Source organism: Apis florea, unplaced genomic scaffold (assembly GCF_048593485.1).
Source record: "Apis florea isolate Af1SG1 unplaced genomic scaffold, ASM4859348v1 contig_3517_pilon, whole genome shotgun sequence".
In the NCBI taxonomy this organism is placed as follows: domain Eukaryota; kingdom Metazoa; phylum Arthropoda; class Insecta; order Hymenoptera; family Apidae; genus Apis; species Apis florea.
Genome location: NW_028256778.1, coordinates 966,064 through 984,989, shown reverse-complemented (window position 1 = coordinate 984,989; position 18,926 = coordinate 966,064). Strand labels below are relative to the sequence as shown.

Genomic DNA, 18,926 nt, shown 5'->3' with positions numbered 1-18,926 from the left:
AAGTAAAGATGGCAAATTCTAAAATTGGGATTGGAATAATTATTAGTACATTTTTCGTATTGATTGTAATGATATTTTCACAATTTAAATTCGATATCTTTATCAAAATTGAAAATTTTATTTATATCAGACGAAGAGAATGGTTAGCACGATCCTGATGATTTACCGAACACGTTGATTTTGAAAACTGGGTTAACGAGAGCATAATATCTGAAAAAAAAAAAAAAAGGGTAATGGCTCCTCTCGATCGCGTTGGTTAGCGCATCAAACATCATCAGGTAGCCATTTTTGATCCAATTAATAGGAGCTTCGTGTTTATCCCTCGCGATGATTAAAATTCTTCGTTATATTTTCGCATGGTTTGTTAAAGGAGTGAAATGGAACAGGAAGAAACGCGTATTTTTAATTAAGACTTATTTTAGAGAAAGAAAAATATGAGATTCCTTTTTAAAATATTTGACATCCTTATAATTAGCTTGATATTCGAAAAAAATAGTAAGATGCATTCCGTAAGAGTTTAAACAAAGTTCGATTAAAATTATTAAAAATTGGAAAAAATTTAAATCGCTACAACCGCAAAGATAGTGAATTTTAATTAATGAATGAAAGATGCTCGAGAGCGGGGGATCTTGCCCTTTAAAATGCTTTTTCATTTATCTCGATACAACTTCCGGTTCTCGAGATATGATCGTGTAAAGAGAAGGATAATTTTTAACCATTTATCCATTTCCTTTCGTACGCTCGAATCTCTCGTTCGCGCATCGCTGATTCCTTTCGATTTATCTTACAATTCCCGATCAAAATTCGAAGAAATTTAAAGCGCTCTAACTTCAAAGATAATAACTTGCGGCCAATGAACGAAAGATCGTTGGAAATCTTTCTCTTCAAACTGCTTTTTCATTTATCCCGATACGACTTTCGGTTCCTGAGATATCGTCGTGTAAAGAAAAAGATAATTTTCAATTATTATCTTATCCTGTTCTTACAACAGCTTACAACTCTCGTTCGCATTTCGTCTCACTGGCCTGTCCCAATCTCCAGACTTGTAATTCCTGGAAGATGTATTACGCGTTTCTAGGGGGAAAAAAGGAAAGTTACTAGATCCATTCATGGTTTTTACATGGTGCTCTTATGAGTCTCTTTATATCTCAGCAACCAATTGAGATGATATAAATGGATGGAAAGAAAAAGTGACTTGGACGATATATGGCTTCGTTTATTTCTCGAGTAAAGATTTCGAGTGAAGACAAAATTTCTTTTCTTTTTTTTTTTTTTTTTTTTTTGTACGATTTTTGAGACGTGTTTCAGTATTTTAAAAAAAATGTTATACGACTGGATGAGAAAAGTAGATGGAATCATAGCGATATCTTTGTTGGCCAAAATCTCGTTTACGGATTGTGACAAGATATTTTGTCGTGAGCCAGCATTCAAGGCTGAGCAATTTCGTACGAATGACTTTTTTCCCCAGGTTTTCAAAAATATCACGATAATAAATTTTAGCCTGCCTCTTCCATTCACCGGTTTCAATTTATTAAATGTTTCTGTTGCGTTCTGTTATCGTTATCGTTTGATGACGTGAATATGTTTGAAAGCAACGTATAAATAATAATATTGATATTTTTCTTTTTTTTTTTATTCCATTTCATAAATCGATAAAACTGTACTGTATAAAATACAGTTGAAATTCATGTTGAACTGGTTATAACACGGCCGTTTACAAAAGTTTATCCATTATAACTTTATATTTATATTAACTATATATTTTTGTAATTTTAATTTTACGATTAAAATTCATGAAACCTTTATTATTGCAAAAGGAATTTGTTGAAGGAAAATTATAAAATTATTAAGCTACTTATATAATCAATGTTTACTTAAGCTTTTTCAAATCTTACAAAATACTTTTTGAATTTGACAAAATTCCTCACATTACTCATCTCCTTTTCTTTTTATGATCCTTTTATTTTTTTACGTTATCGATATAATTCTTTCACTTATCGTTTTATATATAAAAAAAAATATATTCAATATATAATACTTCTTTTCAAAATTTTCTAAAAGAATAATAAAATACCTTCTACGAAGATAATATCTCCAACAATAGTTTCCTTCCACCATTGTACTTTATTATCGATCGTATATTGTCAAGTTTTATTTCTATATCGAGTTTTTTTTTTTTTTTTTCTATATCTAAGGAAGTCGACTAGATCAATTTATAGATAATAAACACTCTTTTATTGAAGAAAATCTATATATATATATATATATATTCAAAAGAATCACTCTTATAAATTTTAAATGTTAAATTTATATTTGTATCGAGGAATGATTTATTCTCGTTTCGCAAAATTCTGCGAACGAATAAATTTCTTCTCTGCAATTTATTTTTCCACAATATTCCCATCCACTATGTATTTCTTTCCACCATACATTCGAGGATCCGGTATCAGTATAATTTGGTTTAATATTAATTCCATCTTGGCACACTTGGTTATCTTATCTCGTTTTCCTTGCGAATATAAAAGATACGTAAATTTTTTTCCAACATCTAATTTAAACATCTTATTTTCAAAGGATCAAAAACATAGCTTTCTTTATCTACTTTTTCACTATTACTATTTTTCTTATTACTTATGTTTCAATTCGAAGTAACGTGGTGAAATCATGGCATAATTTTCTTCGTGTTATCACAATAACTCGTCGAATTTCGGGAAAGGAAAAAAAAAAAAAAAAAAATAAGATTGATCTGCATCTGTTGCTTTAAAAAAAAAAAAAAAAAAACAAATATGGTAACGTTAAATAGTTGGTAGAAACGCGGTCCAGGAACGCGTTAATTAATGGGTGTCGGTGGAGGAACTCGACGTGGAACGAGGCAAGCGTAAATCACTGCGTCAAGTATCATAAAATAGACGGATGGTTTCATTTTCTCTCTTGTTTCCTTTCCTCCCGAGAGATTCTTCTTCTCTCTCTTCCACGATCGAAAATCTTTGTTTTCTTTCTTAAAAAAAAAAAAAAGAAAAAAAAATCGTGATCCGACTTTCAACAGACGAATTATAACAAAATAAATTTGTCAATTGATGAATTAGAATTAAAAATTCTTCTTCTCCTTTTCTCTCTCTCTCTCTGTTCCACGATCGAAAAATCTTTGTTTTCTTTCAAAAGAATTTGTTGTTTCTTCATCTTGTCAATTTGCAAATTTGTCAATTGATTCAATGCAAATAAGATTCACCGACGAAATCGAGATGAATTAGAGCCAAAAATATAATGTATCATGAAAAGACAAGAGTTTCACGCGCTAACAAGCAACATTTACTGACGCGAGAACTGGTTTCTCGACCATACAATTCGTATATTCGAATCTTACAATATTTATAAATCACGATTCATCATTTTCGATCCACTTTATATACACCTTTTCGATTATTTCCAACGATTCGTGAAAGAATGGATTCCACACCCAATATATGTTAAATACTCCAGCACAGAGATATAAATCCCAAAAGATTAAATAAAACTTCAAATATCTTCAAAGCAGATGCTTAGAAAAGAAAAAATTATAGAAATAAACAGTAGTGAAATTTGTTGACTGAGGCCAAAGGTGATCCAACGAAATGTTAAATAATACTGTTCGAATACTGTGTGATGTCGCAGGGGAGGGGGGGTCGTGGTTTCACACTGTCGATTCATTTCTGTGATATGGAGAAAAAAAAAAAAAAAAAAAAAGAAAAAAGGAAATCGAGGCGGATGGAGAAGACAAAACAGAAACAGCGTTGGAAAGTTTAGTTTCATTTATCACCACCGCGACCCAGTTGTCCCCTCTGCTGTTCTCCTCGGTTGGAAAAGCCTGGTCACTTTCCACGATATCGGGTACTTGGCCATCGATCCACATAATGTCCCTCCTCTTTCAATAATTCCGCCTCTATCCGCGCCCATTTTCCCCCATCAGATATAGTCAGTCGAGTATTCGGTCCGAGTATTCTTTAAATGGTGGTCTTGCTACTCGAGATCGAACCACGTTTTTTCACGGATCATTAAACGTGGAAGAACTTTTTTTACTCGAAGAAGAATTAATTGGTGCAATTGGCCAAAGTTGGTAAAGTTTCTTTCTCCTCGAGCAAAAGTTTCGATTCGACGCTTGAGATGTAACGCTTGAGATTTTAAAGCCTTTGTTGTTTGAGCAAATTGTTTAAGTAGCAACTAGCCTCGGTTTGTTCAATTTTCTCTTAGTTTCGTCGTAGTTGTGCCTTCAACGTTACTCGAATTATTTTCTCCCTCAGACGATCTGTTCTGCCTGTGATTTAAAATCTCAAACTGAAATCACAAACGATGGAACGTTCCCATTCGACCTCATCGAACGAATTCACATGATATTATTTAATAATTTCTCATATGAGATGAGAGAGATATACCCAATTACCAATATTACTAATTGCTGTTCACTAGGATCTAAAATGTTGGCTTTGCTCTCAGTTTCACATTGATGGACAAGTTTTCACAGATAGTGCAGAGATAAACACAGAATTCAATTTAAGAGGCAATCTTGCGTTCCAGTTGGCCAACGAATTCATAATTTTTCACTCAAAGTAGGCAACCAGGATCGTCCATATCCGCAACAAATAACGGATTGATCAGCTTTAAACTCTGTATACCGAGTTTATCACATTCCGTGTGTAGCCTGTGGCGGTTTGCACAGGCAGCTGTTGAACAGCATTGGTTCAGAGAAATCGTTTCACCCTCGAAAATCCTCGCAATAATTGTGCGCTACTTGTGCGGTCCAAAACGCAAACGTAACTTCCTCTCCAAGAAGATAAAAAAAAAAAAAAAGAAGGGAATCTCGAGTGCCAGAAATAGAGCAATAGCCTCGTTAGTTCCCTCTCACGATGAAATAAGGGCTGAAAGCGCTGTTGGGAGAGCGGCTAACAATCTTCCATTCTCTTCATCTTCTTTCTCGTCCTTCCTTTCTCGACTCGGCCATTTCATTTCATTCGCAGTTTCATCCCCGAATTCTTACCAAGCAACACGTTTTCAGGAAAATTGTATTGGCAATAATCAAAATTCACACGATGGATACAGAGAATTGATTGCAGCGAGCCGAATCCAAATAATTATTCAATATCTCTTTCATATAGGATGGGAAGGATGTAATTAATTAATTAATTCGGATGAACAACGAGTCATTGTTGTTTGACGAATATTCCTAACGTGTCAATTTTTAGTATAAATTAATTAACTTCGCGATGAACTTTTCGGGGCAAGCCATGCACAAACTTGTGTACAAAGCTTGGCCTGAAATGAAAAGTGTGTCGGGATGGATGGACATTCTCTGCTTCGACATCCTAATTTCGTTTGTAAATGAAAGAACGATTAGAAAGCGTGGATCCACGATACTTAACACAAGAATTTCCATCTTTTCTTTCAAAGTGTTTGTCGCTCGATCAATCGGAATGTTCGTGCATCCCCTTTATTTCCCCTCGAACCAATTTTACCGCTCGTTCAAAGGTGGAAAAGTTTCCGCCCTCCTGATTTCAACGTTCTATTCCTCAGTTCGGATCAGTTTGCGAAAATCAAGGGATTCGTTCACCTATGTGCACTCTTCCCTCCGCTATAGGCGTTGGAAAAATTCATTTTATCTACCACGTGTGTGTTTTTGAAATTAATTTTCAATTGCTAGTTACTTTTTGTTCTATCTATGATTATTTATGATTATCTTATCGTTGGTAAGAAATTTTATTTTGTCATCTAGATTATTATTCTAAAATCAAATTCACAATAATTCTTATTGTTGCAGATCGATGTACTTTTTCCACTTTTTTTTCTAAAATTAACTTCTTTAATCGCGTTAAAAATCTAAAATTTTGCGAATCGAAATTTATAAAACGTATTAATTTGTTAGAAAGTTCACGCGATCAAAAAGTTTATAAATTTAAGCGCGGGATATAAATGCAATGAAAACTTTAGCCGGATAATATAAAAGATAATATAAACGCTTCTTACAATTCCTTATAAAATAGACAAAAGTTTCTCCTCCAAACTAATATCCACAATGACTCGGAATGAGCGTAATTAAGCCAAGATTTCAAGGGAGAATAATTTGCGCTCTTTTCGAACGGAGAGGTGGCCGCGGGCTGTAATTGCGGCCATTCCGGAATAACAGATTTATTTGAAAAGCAGTGAGACCTGTAATTCTTTTTCTTCCAGACACGATCGAGAAATGATTATTTTTCATTTACATAACTCCTCCAACTTTTGCGCCTTGTTATCTTCAACATTTTTATATTTCAAAAGATATAATTAATACGTTGCTCGAATCGTTTATAATTTTTCAGATAAATTGATATTATTATTCATCTCTCCAAATTTCGCTCCGTTATTATTTCGAAAGATTAGATCTTCGTCGAGGAGGAATCGTCAAATCGATGTAAAAAAAAGAAAGAAAAAAAAAAGAAGAAACAAAGAGGTTCGATAAACAGCGTGGAATTTGGAAATTCGGCCAAAGGAAGGGAAGAGAAAACGAAGGCGTTAAGGGTCGATGCGCGTCGAGGGGGAGCATCGAAAATTGGTGGTTATGGCGCTCAGGTGGCCCATAACTAACCAAGTTTATACCGATTCTGCAGGGTTTCGCGTTTCTTCGCCCTCTATAACTTAGTTCTATTAGACCGGCCGACGCTATAAGACTTTTCCCTTCCCAAATGTACTCCATTTTGTCACGATAATTGGAAACAAGATGGTTAAATAGGGATGTGGATTATACGTTTGGAAAGAAATTTGGAAAATTGGTGTTGGTGTAAATTTCTGATCGCCGCCAAAAATTTTTCAGAAAAATGTAATAAATTTTCATCGGGTGAATACGCGAGACACCCCATAATTTGATCATGGTAATTCTAAATAAATTATAGAGCAAATGATGGAAAAGAAGTGCACGATTGATAAATTTTAATTCGGGAGAGAGAGAGAAACTTGTGTTATTTAAGTTTCGAGTTTTCTTTTTTTCTGTTGAAGCGATTAAAGTTCGAATTTCGTTCTTAATTTTTAACAATATGACTTGAATGTATTATTTATTTATTATTTCACACGTTCGTTTTAAACGTTATTATTACCTTTAATTCTCGATTCCCAAACACGATTATATCGAGCAATCAAATTCCAATTGTATGCTTCAACTGTTTTAAAAACAATTTTTTCGCGCCAAAACGCGCGATCTGTTTGTTTCATATCCACTTTATATATTTTTCTATATATTTTTATTCGATTCCCCCCCCTCGCGAAAAAGTTTCAAAGCCAAATTTGGATTGTAAATGAAACGAAAACTGGGCGCGCGCTAGTTTTTCCAACTCGCGAAAAAATATTTTCCCCGGTAAACGTCGAGTTTTTTCAAAGCGAAACGCGTCGTCTCGCGTCCCTTTTCTCTTATACACATATAATATATATATATATATATATATATATATATATATATATATATACGAGGGTTTAATTTGCTCAAGCACAAAATAAATAGCAGATAGTAAATAAGCCTGGAATGACGAGGAACAGAGAGAACGTTAAAATTAATTACAACGAGTATAGAAAATATTCTGGCATCGCGTAATCGCGTGCTTTTTTTGCGTAATAATAATATTTCCGCGAAACGCGCGCGTGGAACGATGTTTTTAGGAAAGGGAAATAAAAATAAACGAGCATCTTTCCGAATCTACTTCCATACTCCAATACTCATCAACTCACTCGATATTTTAGTTTATATTTTTAACGCTCGTTGAAAGTTTCGCCGTTATTTCGCCGTCGAAGGAAAATAAAATAAGAGAGAGAGAGAGAAGAAAGGACAAATAACTTTCTATATACCTATGAGTCATCGTTCGATTGGTCAATGCTCGTTCTCGTATTTCACGACAAACTTCCATCTAACCTGTATATTATAAATACAGGACGTTTCTTGACGAGAAGAGTCGATAAAGCGACGCTGTGTTAATCCACCTGTCGTTGGGTACAATTTCACGAGGAGAGGGGGGAGGGGGACGGAAATCAATGTCCTCGATTTCTTGGAAAATTCCTTTTTCGTTTCACCGACGAAAAACAATAGAGCGCGAGAGAGAATGGAAAGGGGAGAGGAGAGGGGAGGGAAGGGGATGAATGGAAGTCGAGAGAAATAGTTTTTTGGAAAGTTTAAGAAGTGCCAGTGATAAAAGTTAGTGGTTTGGAATCCCAATCGGTGTCGTTCTCGATCGGGCGAACAAGCTTAACGTTCGATAAAACAACGCTATCTTCACTGGCAAAACACGCATCGAATGCTCGGTCGAGTACTTACGCGGTTCTTTAAAGAGATTCGCTTTCGGCAGAATTCGATCGAAATTCGACGATCGATTAATCCTTCTTTCGATATTTTGAAATTGCAAAATTTTTGTTTAAAAAAAAAAAAAAAAAAAAAAAACTTAAGGTATCTTGATTCTTGAAGAAAGGTGTACACAACAACTTTTTTTGCCAGGGATTGTACTCTATCTCGTTGCGGCGCTGCCTCGAAAATTAATATTTGTTATATATAATTAATTATATATTCTTCGACACGAGTTAATGCAATTTTTGCAAAAATTGAATTTTTAATTTCAATATTGATTATTCGTCGGGCTACGTCAAATCTAATTATAAATAAGTAATTGCATCTCGTTTTTATACGATGTAATATAAAACATACCCGAAATATAAAATATCAGATTGATTTTCCGCCACTACGTCGTCCTTACGAATCGGTTAAATTATACTGTCAATGTTTCGATAGGTTTAGGAACACATCTTGGCATCTTTGCACGTCGAGCTGTTAATCAAATAATTTCCCACGAAAAGGAGAGAAGGGAATAAAGTTCGACTTAACTTTAATTCTGTCGTATAATAACAATAATATTCGAATACTTTGATCGATTTATTATTAATTACGAATAAATCGAAACTCTCCAACAATTCTTATTGAATCTTTTTTTTTAATGTATTGTGATATACACGAAATCTAAATGCTGAATACAAATTTATAAATTTGTGAATTAATTGCTTATAATATATTTATTCATAATGATCGTATGATTTATATTTATATATGCATATTACTGATAGATTCATCAATCCTTTGAGCAGTCCATCATTGAAGGTATTATTTATCAAGTGTACAATAAAACAAATATTACGCTCGATTTCTCGATTGTTTTAATTAAAAGTTAGCTACATCTTCGAACATATTTTAAGCGTAAGAAATTCCATTGTTCGAGAATGTGAATTGGAAATATTTTTGTTGATACGTGGAAAAAGAACGTGAAAAGAAATTCTACTAATTAAAATAAATATCGGTAAAAAGCTCATTGGAAGGAAAATCTCGAAGATTCTTTCTCTTTCATACTTTTTCCCCTTGCTGGATTAATTAAAATTTTCGTGTAACAACTTTTTACCAACCTATTCCTAAATTTTTATCCTCGACAAAATATTCACAATTGCACAAATATATATTGTAATCACACACACATAAAAAAGAAAAAAACTACGTTTAATGCAATCGTGCAATAAATCTTACAATACAAATTGAATACAAGAGTCTCGTTTCTCTCGTGCTCAATTCTACCAGGATTGAAGTGGTTTCTACACAATTGAGACTTGTCTCGAAACATGGTTAGTAATGGGATCGGATTGAGACAAGTCTCACCACGTAAGGAGCACATATTTTATACAAAGATTCGAAGTAATTGCGAGCGATCTCGAGTTTACAGTGAAACTGTGCGATATCGCGTTGCATCACATACTTTTTTCACATTTTCCATAAATGCAATGCAATATCCGAGTGTATAACATTATCACTCTCGTAAAACTGTCTCTAAATTTACAATATTCGAATTATTATTACATTCCATTCCAGTTAAAAATGTTTTGTCGCGAAATCTTTTAGGAAAAATTAGGATTGGATGTATTTGTTCCCTGACAAATTTCTACAAATGAAGTTTTATTCTACTAACTTGAGGCAAGTGTTTAACAAGATTAATTTAAAAAGAAATCCTTTCGCGAGAACAAGCTCTGGAAATTTAAACTGAACACGCTGCAGTGTACACGTAAATGGATAACTCTAATAATTCTATTAATTAATTTCATTGCCTACACTTTCGATTAGTTATCGCGTATTTTTCTACCTGAATATGCTGCAGTATAGAATATGCACAGAAATAACTCTAATAATTCTGTTAATTAATTTACACACTTTAATAATTATTTTATCGTGTGTTTCTCGCAAGAAGAAGATCGAAGAAATGTTTCATTTAGACAAGCTATATAGCAGTATAAACAAAAATGGCTAACTCTAATAATTCTACTAATTAATTCACTAATTGCCTACCGCTTTACCGATTATTTTCATCGTGCACTTTTCTACCTGAAGAAACAAAGGAACGAAAACTCTTCCTTATCCAATAATTTATCGTGAAACGAGTGCTTACATGCGAGAAGCGCGAAAGAGCTTGGTTTTCGAGCGAGAAAGAGAAGCCGGCGTAATTTTCGCAACGTTTGGGGATGATCCCATGAAAATTCGGCACACGATATCACCATTTATACGAGGCCACCATTTTCTCCATGGACGGGATGGAGGGGATGAACCCCCCCTCGACTTTTCTTCGAATTCAGGATTCCGTGTTTCACGTCTCGCTAACCCCGTGACCTCGTCGCGATCAATTCTAGATGGAATTTCACTTGGGTAGAAACTGTGCCCTCCCTCCCTCCCCATCGTATCGTAACTCGAAAAACTGAGAATCACCTTAATAAAACGCCACTTTGCCACTCGAAAAATAAATATATTTCAACAACAAGAATCGTTCCTCGTTGAAATAAAAGGAGGCTGGATACGCAAGAAAATTCGCCAAGTCTTGGAAGTCATTTAACCTTGGTGAAATATTTCTTTGAAAAATTAAAAAAAAAAAAAAAATGAAGAAAATCTAATTATCTCGTAATTTGAAATTTTTGACTCCTGCCTCCCGAATAATATTTGTTGCTTCGAGATTGATTTTGAACCAGTCCAAGTGAAATATTATCACAAGGTAAAAGTTAAAACTTTTATGCACGATCAACGTGGCTGTTTGATTGAAAAACACGATTCTTACCGTCTCGCGTATACGATCGAATTAACCGATGTTTGCGCGAACGAAAATCGACGCGTCTGTTAATAATAACTCGTTTAAACAATATTTATATAACCATCCTCGTTTCCATCTATCCGTTTTATCAGTCCGCGGTCGAATTCGGGATAATTAAATTGGAACAATTGACAAATGCGACCCACCACCCTGTATTTCGACGTAAATTCATTGTTCGATCAATTCTTCTTCAAGAATAACATTAACATTTATCGTCGAAAATTTTTAACACGTTGTTATTAACGTAACAAGTTGGTAGAAAGTTTCGTGCATACCTTCGAAATAGTTTCGAATAATAATAATGGATTTTCTGTTGTGAAAAGACTGGGATAACAGTCAGATTAGCGTGACGTCGTTGAATAAAAATTATACACGTTCATGCAAATGTGAAAATTCGGATTAATTCGAAATGCTGCAAGATCCGAGCAATCGTGTTTCGAAAATTGAATCAAGTTGCACGTTTCGATACGGTGGACTAATTAAAAAGAATTAGCACGCAGAGAATAATTTGCGCGGCTACATCTCGCTTCATTCATAATGGATCTCTAGCTTTTTCGAGTGTCTGAAAATGCGAAACGCAACGGGAAATAAAATTTATTTCTGGGTCGATCGATGAGTATCGTTGTTTTTTTTTTTTTTTTTCTCACTTTTCTTGATCCACGATATTTTCCACGATATTACTCGGCGAAAAGCAATAATAAGAAATTCCAGTTCTGTCAGATGGAGTAAAATTTAACAGGATCGTTTCCAAATCGGCAATTGATTTTCCAGATTAAATCCACATTTTTTTTTTTTTTTTGATCCATCCTTTCTTGGACGTTTCAAGTGGATTTTTACAAGTACAAATACGTTACATTAATGTTACATTACGAAGTTTCCATACGTTTGAATATCTGTTCGTTCGACAATATGCAATATGATTTAATGAGACTCTTAATTATCGTGTCACATAGAAATTAATTTGATAATTCGATGAAATTCTCCTTCTTCTCTTACAGAATGCAATTGTTGTGAACACATTTTATACATATTTATATCTTTATCCTATCTATCTATCATATTAATTATGTAGAAAATTCCTCACCTCGTTAATTTGAATTTTGTCAAATATAGGATAAAAAATAAAAAGTTCATTATTTCGTGACATTGGATATATTTTTCATATTTCGATCGATTGTTGACGAATTCGTGAAAATGAACGAGCGAACGATTCGTTGATGTTGAGATAGAAAAGTGTAAATGTATCGAGTAGAGTGGATTGCGCATTTTAAATTGTTCGAGTATGATGATACGTCCCCTTTCCTTCTCGCGGAATTTAATTCGACAAATACGCCTTCATGGCGTTATTTCGAATGACGAAAATTCAGCGTGAAAGGGGAAATCGTGATAAATCGCGATAAATTCGTGGAAACCGATTGATTTCGGGCTAAAATTTCATTACGATTGACGGGCGATATCGTTAAAATGCCAATCAATCGAACTTTTCCCTCCTCTTCTATATAGAGTAGCAAATACAGGCGGAAAATTTGTTGTAGCCAACTATCGATAATATATATCGATTATACATCTCGATCGTTATAACGAAAAATGTATTCGAAGAACTTTTTGTAAATGCTTAATTAAAAATAAGTTTTAGATTCTTTTTTTTTCTTTACTTAAATCCTCGACGATTGGTGCGAACAAGATGATACATCTGTTTCCTCTAAAACTTTTCTGACGATAAATGTTAAACGATGCGTCAAGCTCTTCGTAAAAGAGCTTCGATTTCTTCCTTATTATATTTCCTCAAAATCCTCTTTTATCTTTTGCACTATCAACCATTATTCAACTTTTTATATCAATCTCTAATCTTTAAATGGACCACCGAATATTTCATACATCGGCAAAAACGTTTCATATCGCGTCAATTGTCGCCTCTTTTCATGATGAAAGAAAAACTTTATGCATTTTCTGATCGGAGAAATTATACATCATGTGAAAACTATCAAGAAAATTTTTTGTGATGTAAAGTGAAAAGCGCAAGAAATTATATTATCTAAATATTAAATAAAATTTTATAAAAGTCCAAGAGTTTCGAAATGTAAAAAACTTTTCTTTTATGCTCTCTACTTTTAGTTCCGAGGACAATCGTCCAAATTTTAACAATTATAATAATGTAAAAGAGAACCTGAACAGAATGATAATTGAATGAGAAACACGAATATTGTGGAAACTTTTTCGGAAGTGCTTCATTACTTCATTGTAATTAAGCACAGAAATTCGCAATTTTAAATGCAATCCACTACAAAATCTAATTTCAAGTCTCAACAATCATTTGCAGTTGTCTATGGAATAGCATTGAACGAGTTTTATAAAATAGTTCTTTTCTGTCATATATAAGGAACAAAAAACTTTTTTGATCATCTAACATTAAACCATTTATTAATGAAATTTTATATGCACTTAATAAACACAATGTTCGAATGCACGTTTTTTAAAATTATGAAACAATAAAAATATGTATATTAGATTCAAATCTGAGCTGATAATATTATAACTAGACTGTGAATATTTATGTGAAATTTAAATGTGCATAAATACATAGAATACACATGAAATGCAAAAAGAAATGCACAAAATATTTAAAATATAATATACATTTAAAGAATAAAATAAAGTTTACTATAATTATAACAATTAGGAAAATTATAACAATTACAAGACAACTTTTGCTTTATGCAATATTATTGCATAAGATATTATTATTCATAACAGAAAATAATTACGATACGAAATTTGAAATTATATGATAGATTGAATCTAATATATATTAATACATTTATATTTGATTAATTTATTCAATCGCATTCGAATGCTTTTCTCGTATCGATCGTATTTTTCTACATTTTCACATTGAATATTTCACTAACTTCTACAAAAATACTGTATATCATTTTGATACTTGTGTTATAAAACAATTATAACAATTTCGAAATTTAAATTTGAAATACTTTTAAGATTTTTAAGAAATGAAGGATGATAACCTAAAAATTCGATTCTCTTTATATTTATTCTGCTATTAGAATAAATAAAAATCCCTCCTTCTGAAATATATCTCAAAAAATCTATCTGAAAAATATGCACAATCAATTCTAAAAATTCTGAACAAGCGAATTTAAAATGGAATAGATGTACGTAGATTAATGCATATTATCGATAGACCATCGAACAACGGAAAATGGAGAACAAAGCACGATTCCTATCCAAACCGCTCAGTGTTGTGAATTATCAATGAAATTGACTATCGAAAGTCGATACGTCAGTACGAAAACTTTCGGAATGATAGTCCGAACGAGGAATAGTTGTTGGCAAAATTGCTTCTGCGAGAAAAGAATATGAAACAGTGATTTCATGCACATAGAAACGTAACGACAAAGCATTTCGCCATAATCGCAAACGACATATTCGACTTTAACTAATATCGAATATTGTATCTTATTTAATATTTTAAAAATAGATTTCCTTTATCCCTTTTTCTATATCTAATAATAACGTAATAAGAAATAAATGTTTTCAAACAATTCTCATACCTTCGTTTTAACTGGCAGACAATTTATACGTTGTAAACTGACCACATTGTGCACATTTTTCTCGACACTAAATCCTCTGGTCGTTTCATCGATCGAACTCTTTCCAACTTCACTCGATAATGCGAAAAGTCGATTTATTAATAGGAACTGACCGTCTGAATATCTAGATCCGAAAGTTTTTCGAATAAATCAATGAACAGTTTGCAGATATATCACGATCAATGTCTTGAAAGTTTTTATCAAATCAAGTTTCTTCGATTTATTCGATAAAATATTAAGGTTATCGATAAATGGATGACGGATAAATTCGTTTTAATATATTTCTTATTGTGATAATGGCAGAGAACGGTTTCACTGATCCGCACTTAAAATCGATCTCGTGCATATTTTTGGATTTTAGATCGTTTAAAATCACGACAACGTGCACATATCTTTGTTTAATCAAGTGAACGCGATATCGCGGGAAGATCGAACAGAATACGTTGATTTCTCGTCACTGGCTTGACGACGTGCCATGTCCGTGTATCTAAGAAAGTTTGTCGATCCTGAAGTTTGCCGATCTTGTTCTTTCGAGTCGAGTCACGTTCGAGTTCTTCTCGAGATACTTCTCCACGATCGAATTTCCCGTATTGTATAGTTTGTCTTCTATCCACAGACGATTGATCGTATCATCTTTCGTCTTTCTATGTTTCACAAGCTAGAACTATTGAAACGTTGATTCATTATTATTGTATATACGATTAGTTTACTTCGCGAACGTTACGATTGTTTTTAAACACGTGTTAAAGTTTCGAAGTAATTATTTGGTACGTAAACAAAAGTTATAGTTTATTTCGATTTATCTTTTGGTTTAGTTATCAGAATTTTAAGAACACTTGTCTAGGAATAACGTCGACACCGCAAAACCTCGTGTCCTTTTGCCGAAGACTGAACAACTCGTGTTTCGCGTGCTTGATCTGCGACGCCTTTAGGCCGACTGCTTGTGAAAATGCGACTTGCTGCGCGCCACGTTTTCTGCGCATGCACCACCATCTTTTCGATACTCTTCTTTGTGCGTTTTCGATTCTACGACAGATTGTGTGTTTTTGATTAATTTATCCGTGTTCGGTTACTTTGATTGTGCTTTGATGTGTTCTTTGAAGTGTTGAAGTGAAAGTACGTTAAAATTCTCAAGTTGCTCTTAAGAATAATTTCGTGGTGGAAGCTGAGCTGAGAGTGAAAGTCATTGTTGGACGATTACCCTTACTACGATGTTAAAATGTAAGTAACTTTCAGAAATTTTTGGAATAGATTTTAGAATTAAACTCTCAAAAACTGCTCTTGAGAGTAATTTTTCATTAATGAATAGTAATTTTTCATACGTGAACATTAGTTTTATTGAGAATAAAGTCTATCAGTTATCGGTAGTCAGTCTTGATATAGCGTTCATGTAAGAAATAATTTTCAGAAATTTTGCGAATAAATTTAAGAATAAAACTCTCAAAAGTTGCTGTGGAGAGTAATTTTTCGTTAGTAAACAGTACGCTGAAAGTAAAACTTATTGAACAATATCTCTTAGTGAAAAATAATCCTTAACAATTTTACGAATAAATTTGAAAATGAAATTATCCAGAGTTTGGTTAAGTTAGGTTAGATTAGAGTTACTTCGCAATAATGGATATTGTATTGAGCGTGAACGTTATTATCGTTTAAATTATGAAGAAATTAAATTATTTCAATTATTTTTTATATTGCTTAACAACGATTTTATGAAATTCACGATTATTTTAAAAAATTGAAAATTCTTTTTCAATATTTTTTAATTCTAGAGATGATTTTTTTAGGTTATATATGCATATATGTACAATTCTTTAAAAAAATACGTAGAAATACATAATTATAAATATAATCCGACATTCAATCTTAAATTTCAACATTTTCTATTTTCATTAGTACGGATTTTATATATGGTGTATTTATTTTATCGCATTTGTTTGCCTCTATTATAAAAATAATAATAAAACTTTCATCGTTAAAAATGAAAATTATTTCGAATTTTTTTTTTATTTCTCTCAGTTTTATTTCAGTTTCGAAATAACGCTTTAGTTCACTTTGATATTTTGCAACAATGTAACGATTGTGTGTTAGATGTACTCATAATCGAGAGGCCAAAGATAATAGCCAAAGCTTGAAGACCTTCCGCTTCCGTAGCTCGTTAAGCAGTCCTTGCTCCAGTAACTTTTCGAGACTAGGTCTCTGTTCATATATCATACACACGATTTTGCTCTAATTATTTCACGAGGACGAACATTTTAATGCGATTTCACAGAAATGATGGATGCATTTCAAGTGCATTGGACTTTGTATACCGTCATTACTATACGTTTCGTTTCTTCGTACATTTTCTTTTTAAAATATATAATTAGATTCTTCCTTTTTTTTTTTTTTTTAAATATAATTTAAATTTCATTATCTTTGAAATTGGCAAAATTACGATAAATTTTGTGTCGATGTTCAGAGAGTATATTATTAATAATGTAATTATATTCAAGACAAATAAAATTTGATTTTAACAGAAGATGATCTATCTAAATAAGCTTTTTTTTTTCTTTTTTGCTTTTTTTTATATGTCAATATCAAGGAAATGGAAGATATTAGAAAATTAGCATTTTTCATTTGTTTCATTTAAAAATAAAAAAGAATTATCGAATTTTTAAATTTCATTACATATTTAAACAATTGATTTTCTAATTTTTATTTATTTTTTTCTTAATTTCAATTTGTAATTCAAGCTCATGTCGCATCCAACAGTAGAATTCATCTAAATCGTTGTATGTTTTGATCATGTTAGATTGTATAACGAATTAAAAATGCAGATGAGATCAATTAAATAAACGACAGAAATGAGAAAAACTTGGGCCAGGAGTAATATTCTTATTTGTTCCCCGTACGAGCGCATATTTCTATTTACTGGTAGCAAAATATTACGTATACTCTGCTATTCCAGAAATGTTTTTCTTCCTCGAGATACAAAGATAAAGAGCAATATACGTAAAAACTTGTACAAATCGCATTAAGATTTCCACGATAAAAAGTACGTTTAATAGATTACTTGATAAACTTTATACTTACTTGTAGTTTAAGACAGTAAAAGCTAAAGAGAAGCTAGATGAAAATTTATATCTCTTTCCAAGCATACTTTTCAAACACACTTACAATACAATATACACAGCGTATAATCAATTTATGGAACATCTTTGGAGGATTAGTTCCTGACCCAATATTAACATTTCTGTATATTTTAATAAAGAATCAAAATATTCTGATTTAGAGATTAATTAGAGTTTCTGCTGATTTTCATTCGTGAAAATCAAAAATATTAAAGAATTCATCATAAGTTAAAAGAAATGTAATTGATTATTTTGAAATAACAGTGAATTTTTAATGTAATCTATGTATCATTATAATTATTATAAAAGAAGGTCCCAATTCAAAAAGCAACTCAAAATACTATTATTAGGCAGACGGATGATCGAATATCACTCTAATTTTTAATACAAAGATTTATCTTGCACATTCATGAAATATACATTTACAATTTGTATCGCAAATTAAATTACCTGTTTTTAACCCAGCATTATAGATTCACTATTGCAATTCAATATTCATAATCTCTTTTGCAATTTACTATTAATCAATATCACAATTCAATATCTTTAATCGTTAACATTAATCGTAATTTACTCTTACTCTGTATATTTGATCCCGGAGAATCGCATTCTCTATCGAAAAGCTAATTAACTACAAACAATAGACGCGTGCATGTTAAATAGCCAGGAACAGAGCAACGATTGATGATTAGGCTGGTTATATCGATCCCGTTAACGATGCGAGCCCACCTCTTCGGGATCACGTAATCGTCTTTCGCTCGCATAGCGGACTTAATCGAATGATGCTCTCGCGTGACAATATGAAAGCGACCGCGCCCATAGCGAAAGCAGACGTTGCCATGCACCTGTGCAACCGCGAAATCACTTGGAACGATGGTATCTAACCCTGCAACGTTGAACTCTCGTCTTTTGATATTCGCTTTTGACGAATGCCTTCGTGGAAACTGAATGATTCGACAATTATTACGAAGTTTCGATTCTTGAAAATTGAATCGGATCGACTCGGTCGGTAACGAATGTCTTTATCTGCCGGTAAAATTAATTTTTGAAGTTTATTT

The 18,926-nt window shown here is 32.6% G+C and overlaps 1 protein-coding gene and 1 long non-coding RNA gene across 9 annotated transcripts in view; one reads left to right on the top strand and one right to left on the bottom strand.

Moving 5' to 3' along the window:
- The window catches only part of LOC100866515 (uncharacterized), a 35,766-nt gene extending 20,394 nt beyond the window's left edge, over positions 1-15,372 (bottom strand). For both annotated transcript variants that reach the window (XM_086913925.1, XM_012493952.3), the window contains exon 1: positions 14,720-15,372. The gene's annotated coding sequence lies outside the window, so the exon portion shown is untranslated. The remainder of the gene's footprint in view (positions 1-14,719) is intronic.
- A 303-nt stretch (positions 15,373-15,675) lies between these two features.
- The window catches only part of LOC116415325 (uncharacterized), a 74,675-nt gene continuing 71,424 nt past the window's right edge, over positions 15,676-18,926 (top strand). For 6 of the 7 annotated variants that reach the window (XR_015294000.1, XR_015294004.1, XR_015294002.1 and 3 more), the window contains exon 1: positions 15,734-15,979. This is a non-coding gene — a long non-coding RNA (uncharacterized LOC116415325). Of the gene's footprint in view, positions 15,980-18,926 lie in introns of all 7 variants that reach the window. The other variant, XR_015294005.1, reaches the window with a different exon arrangement.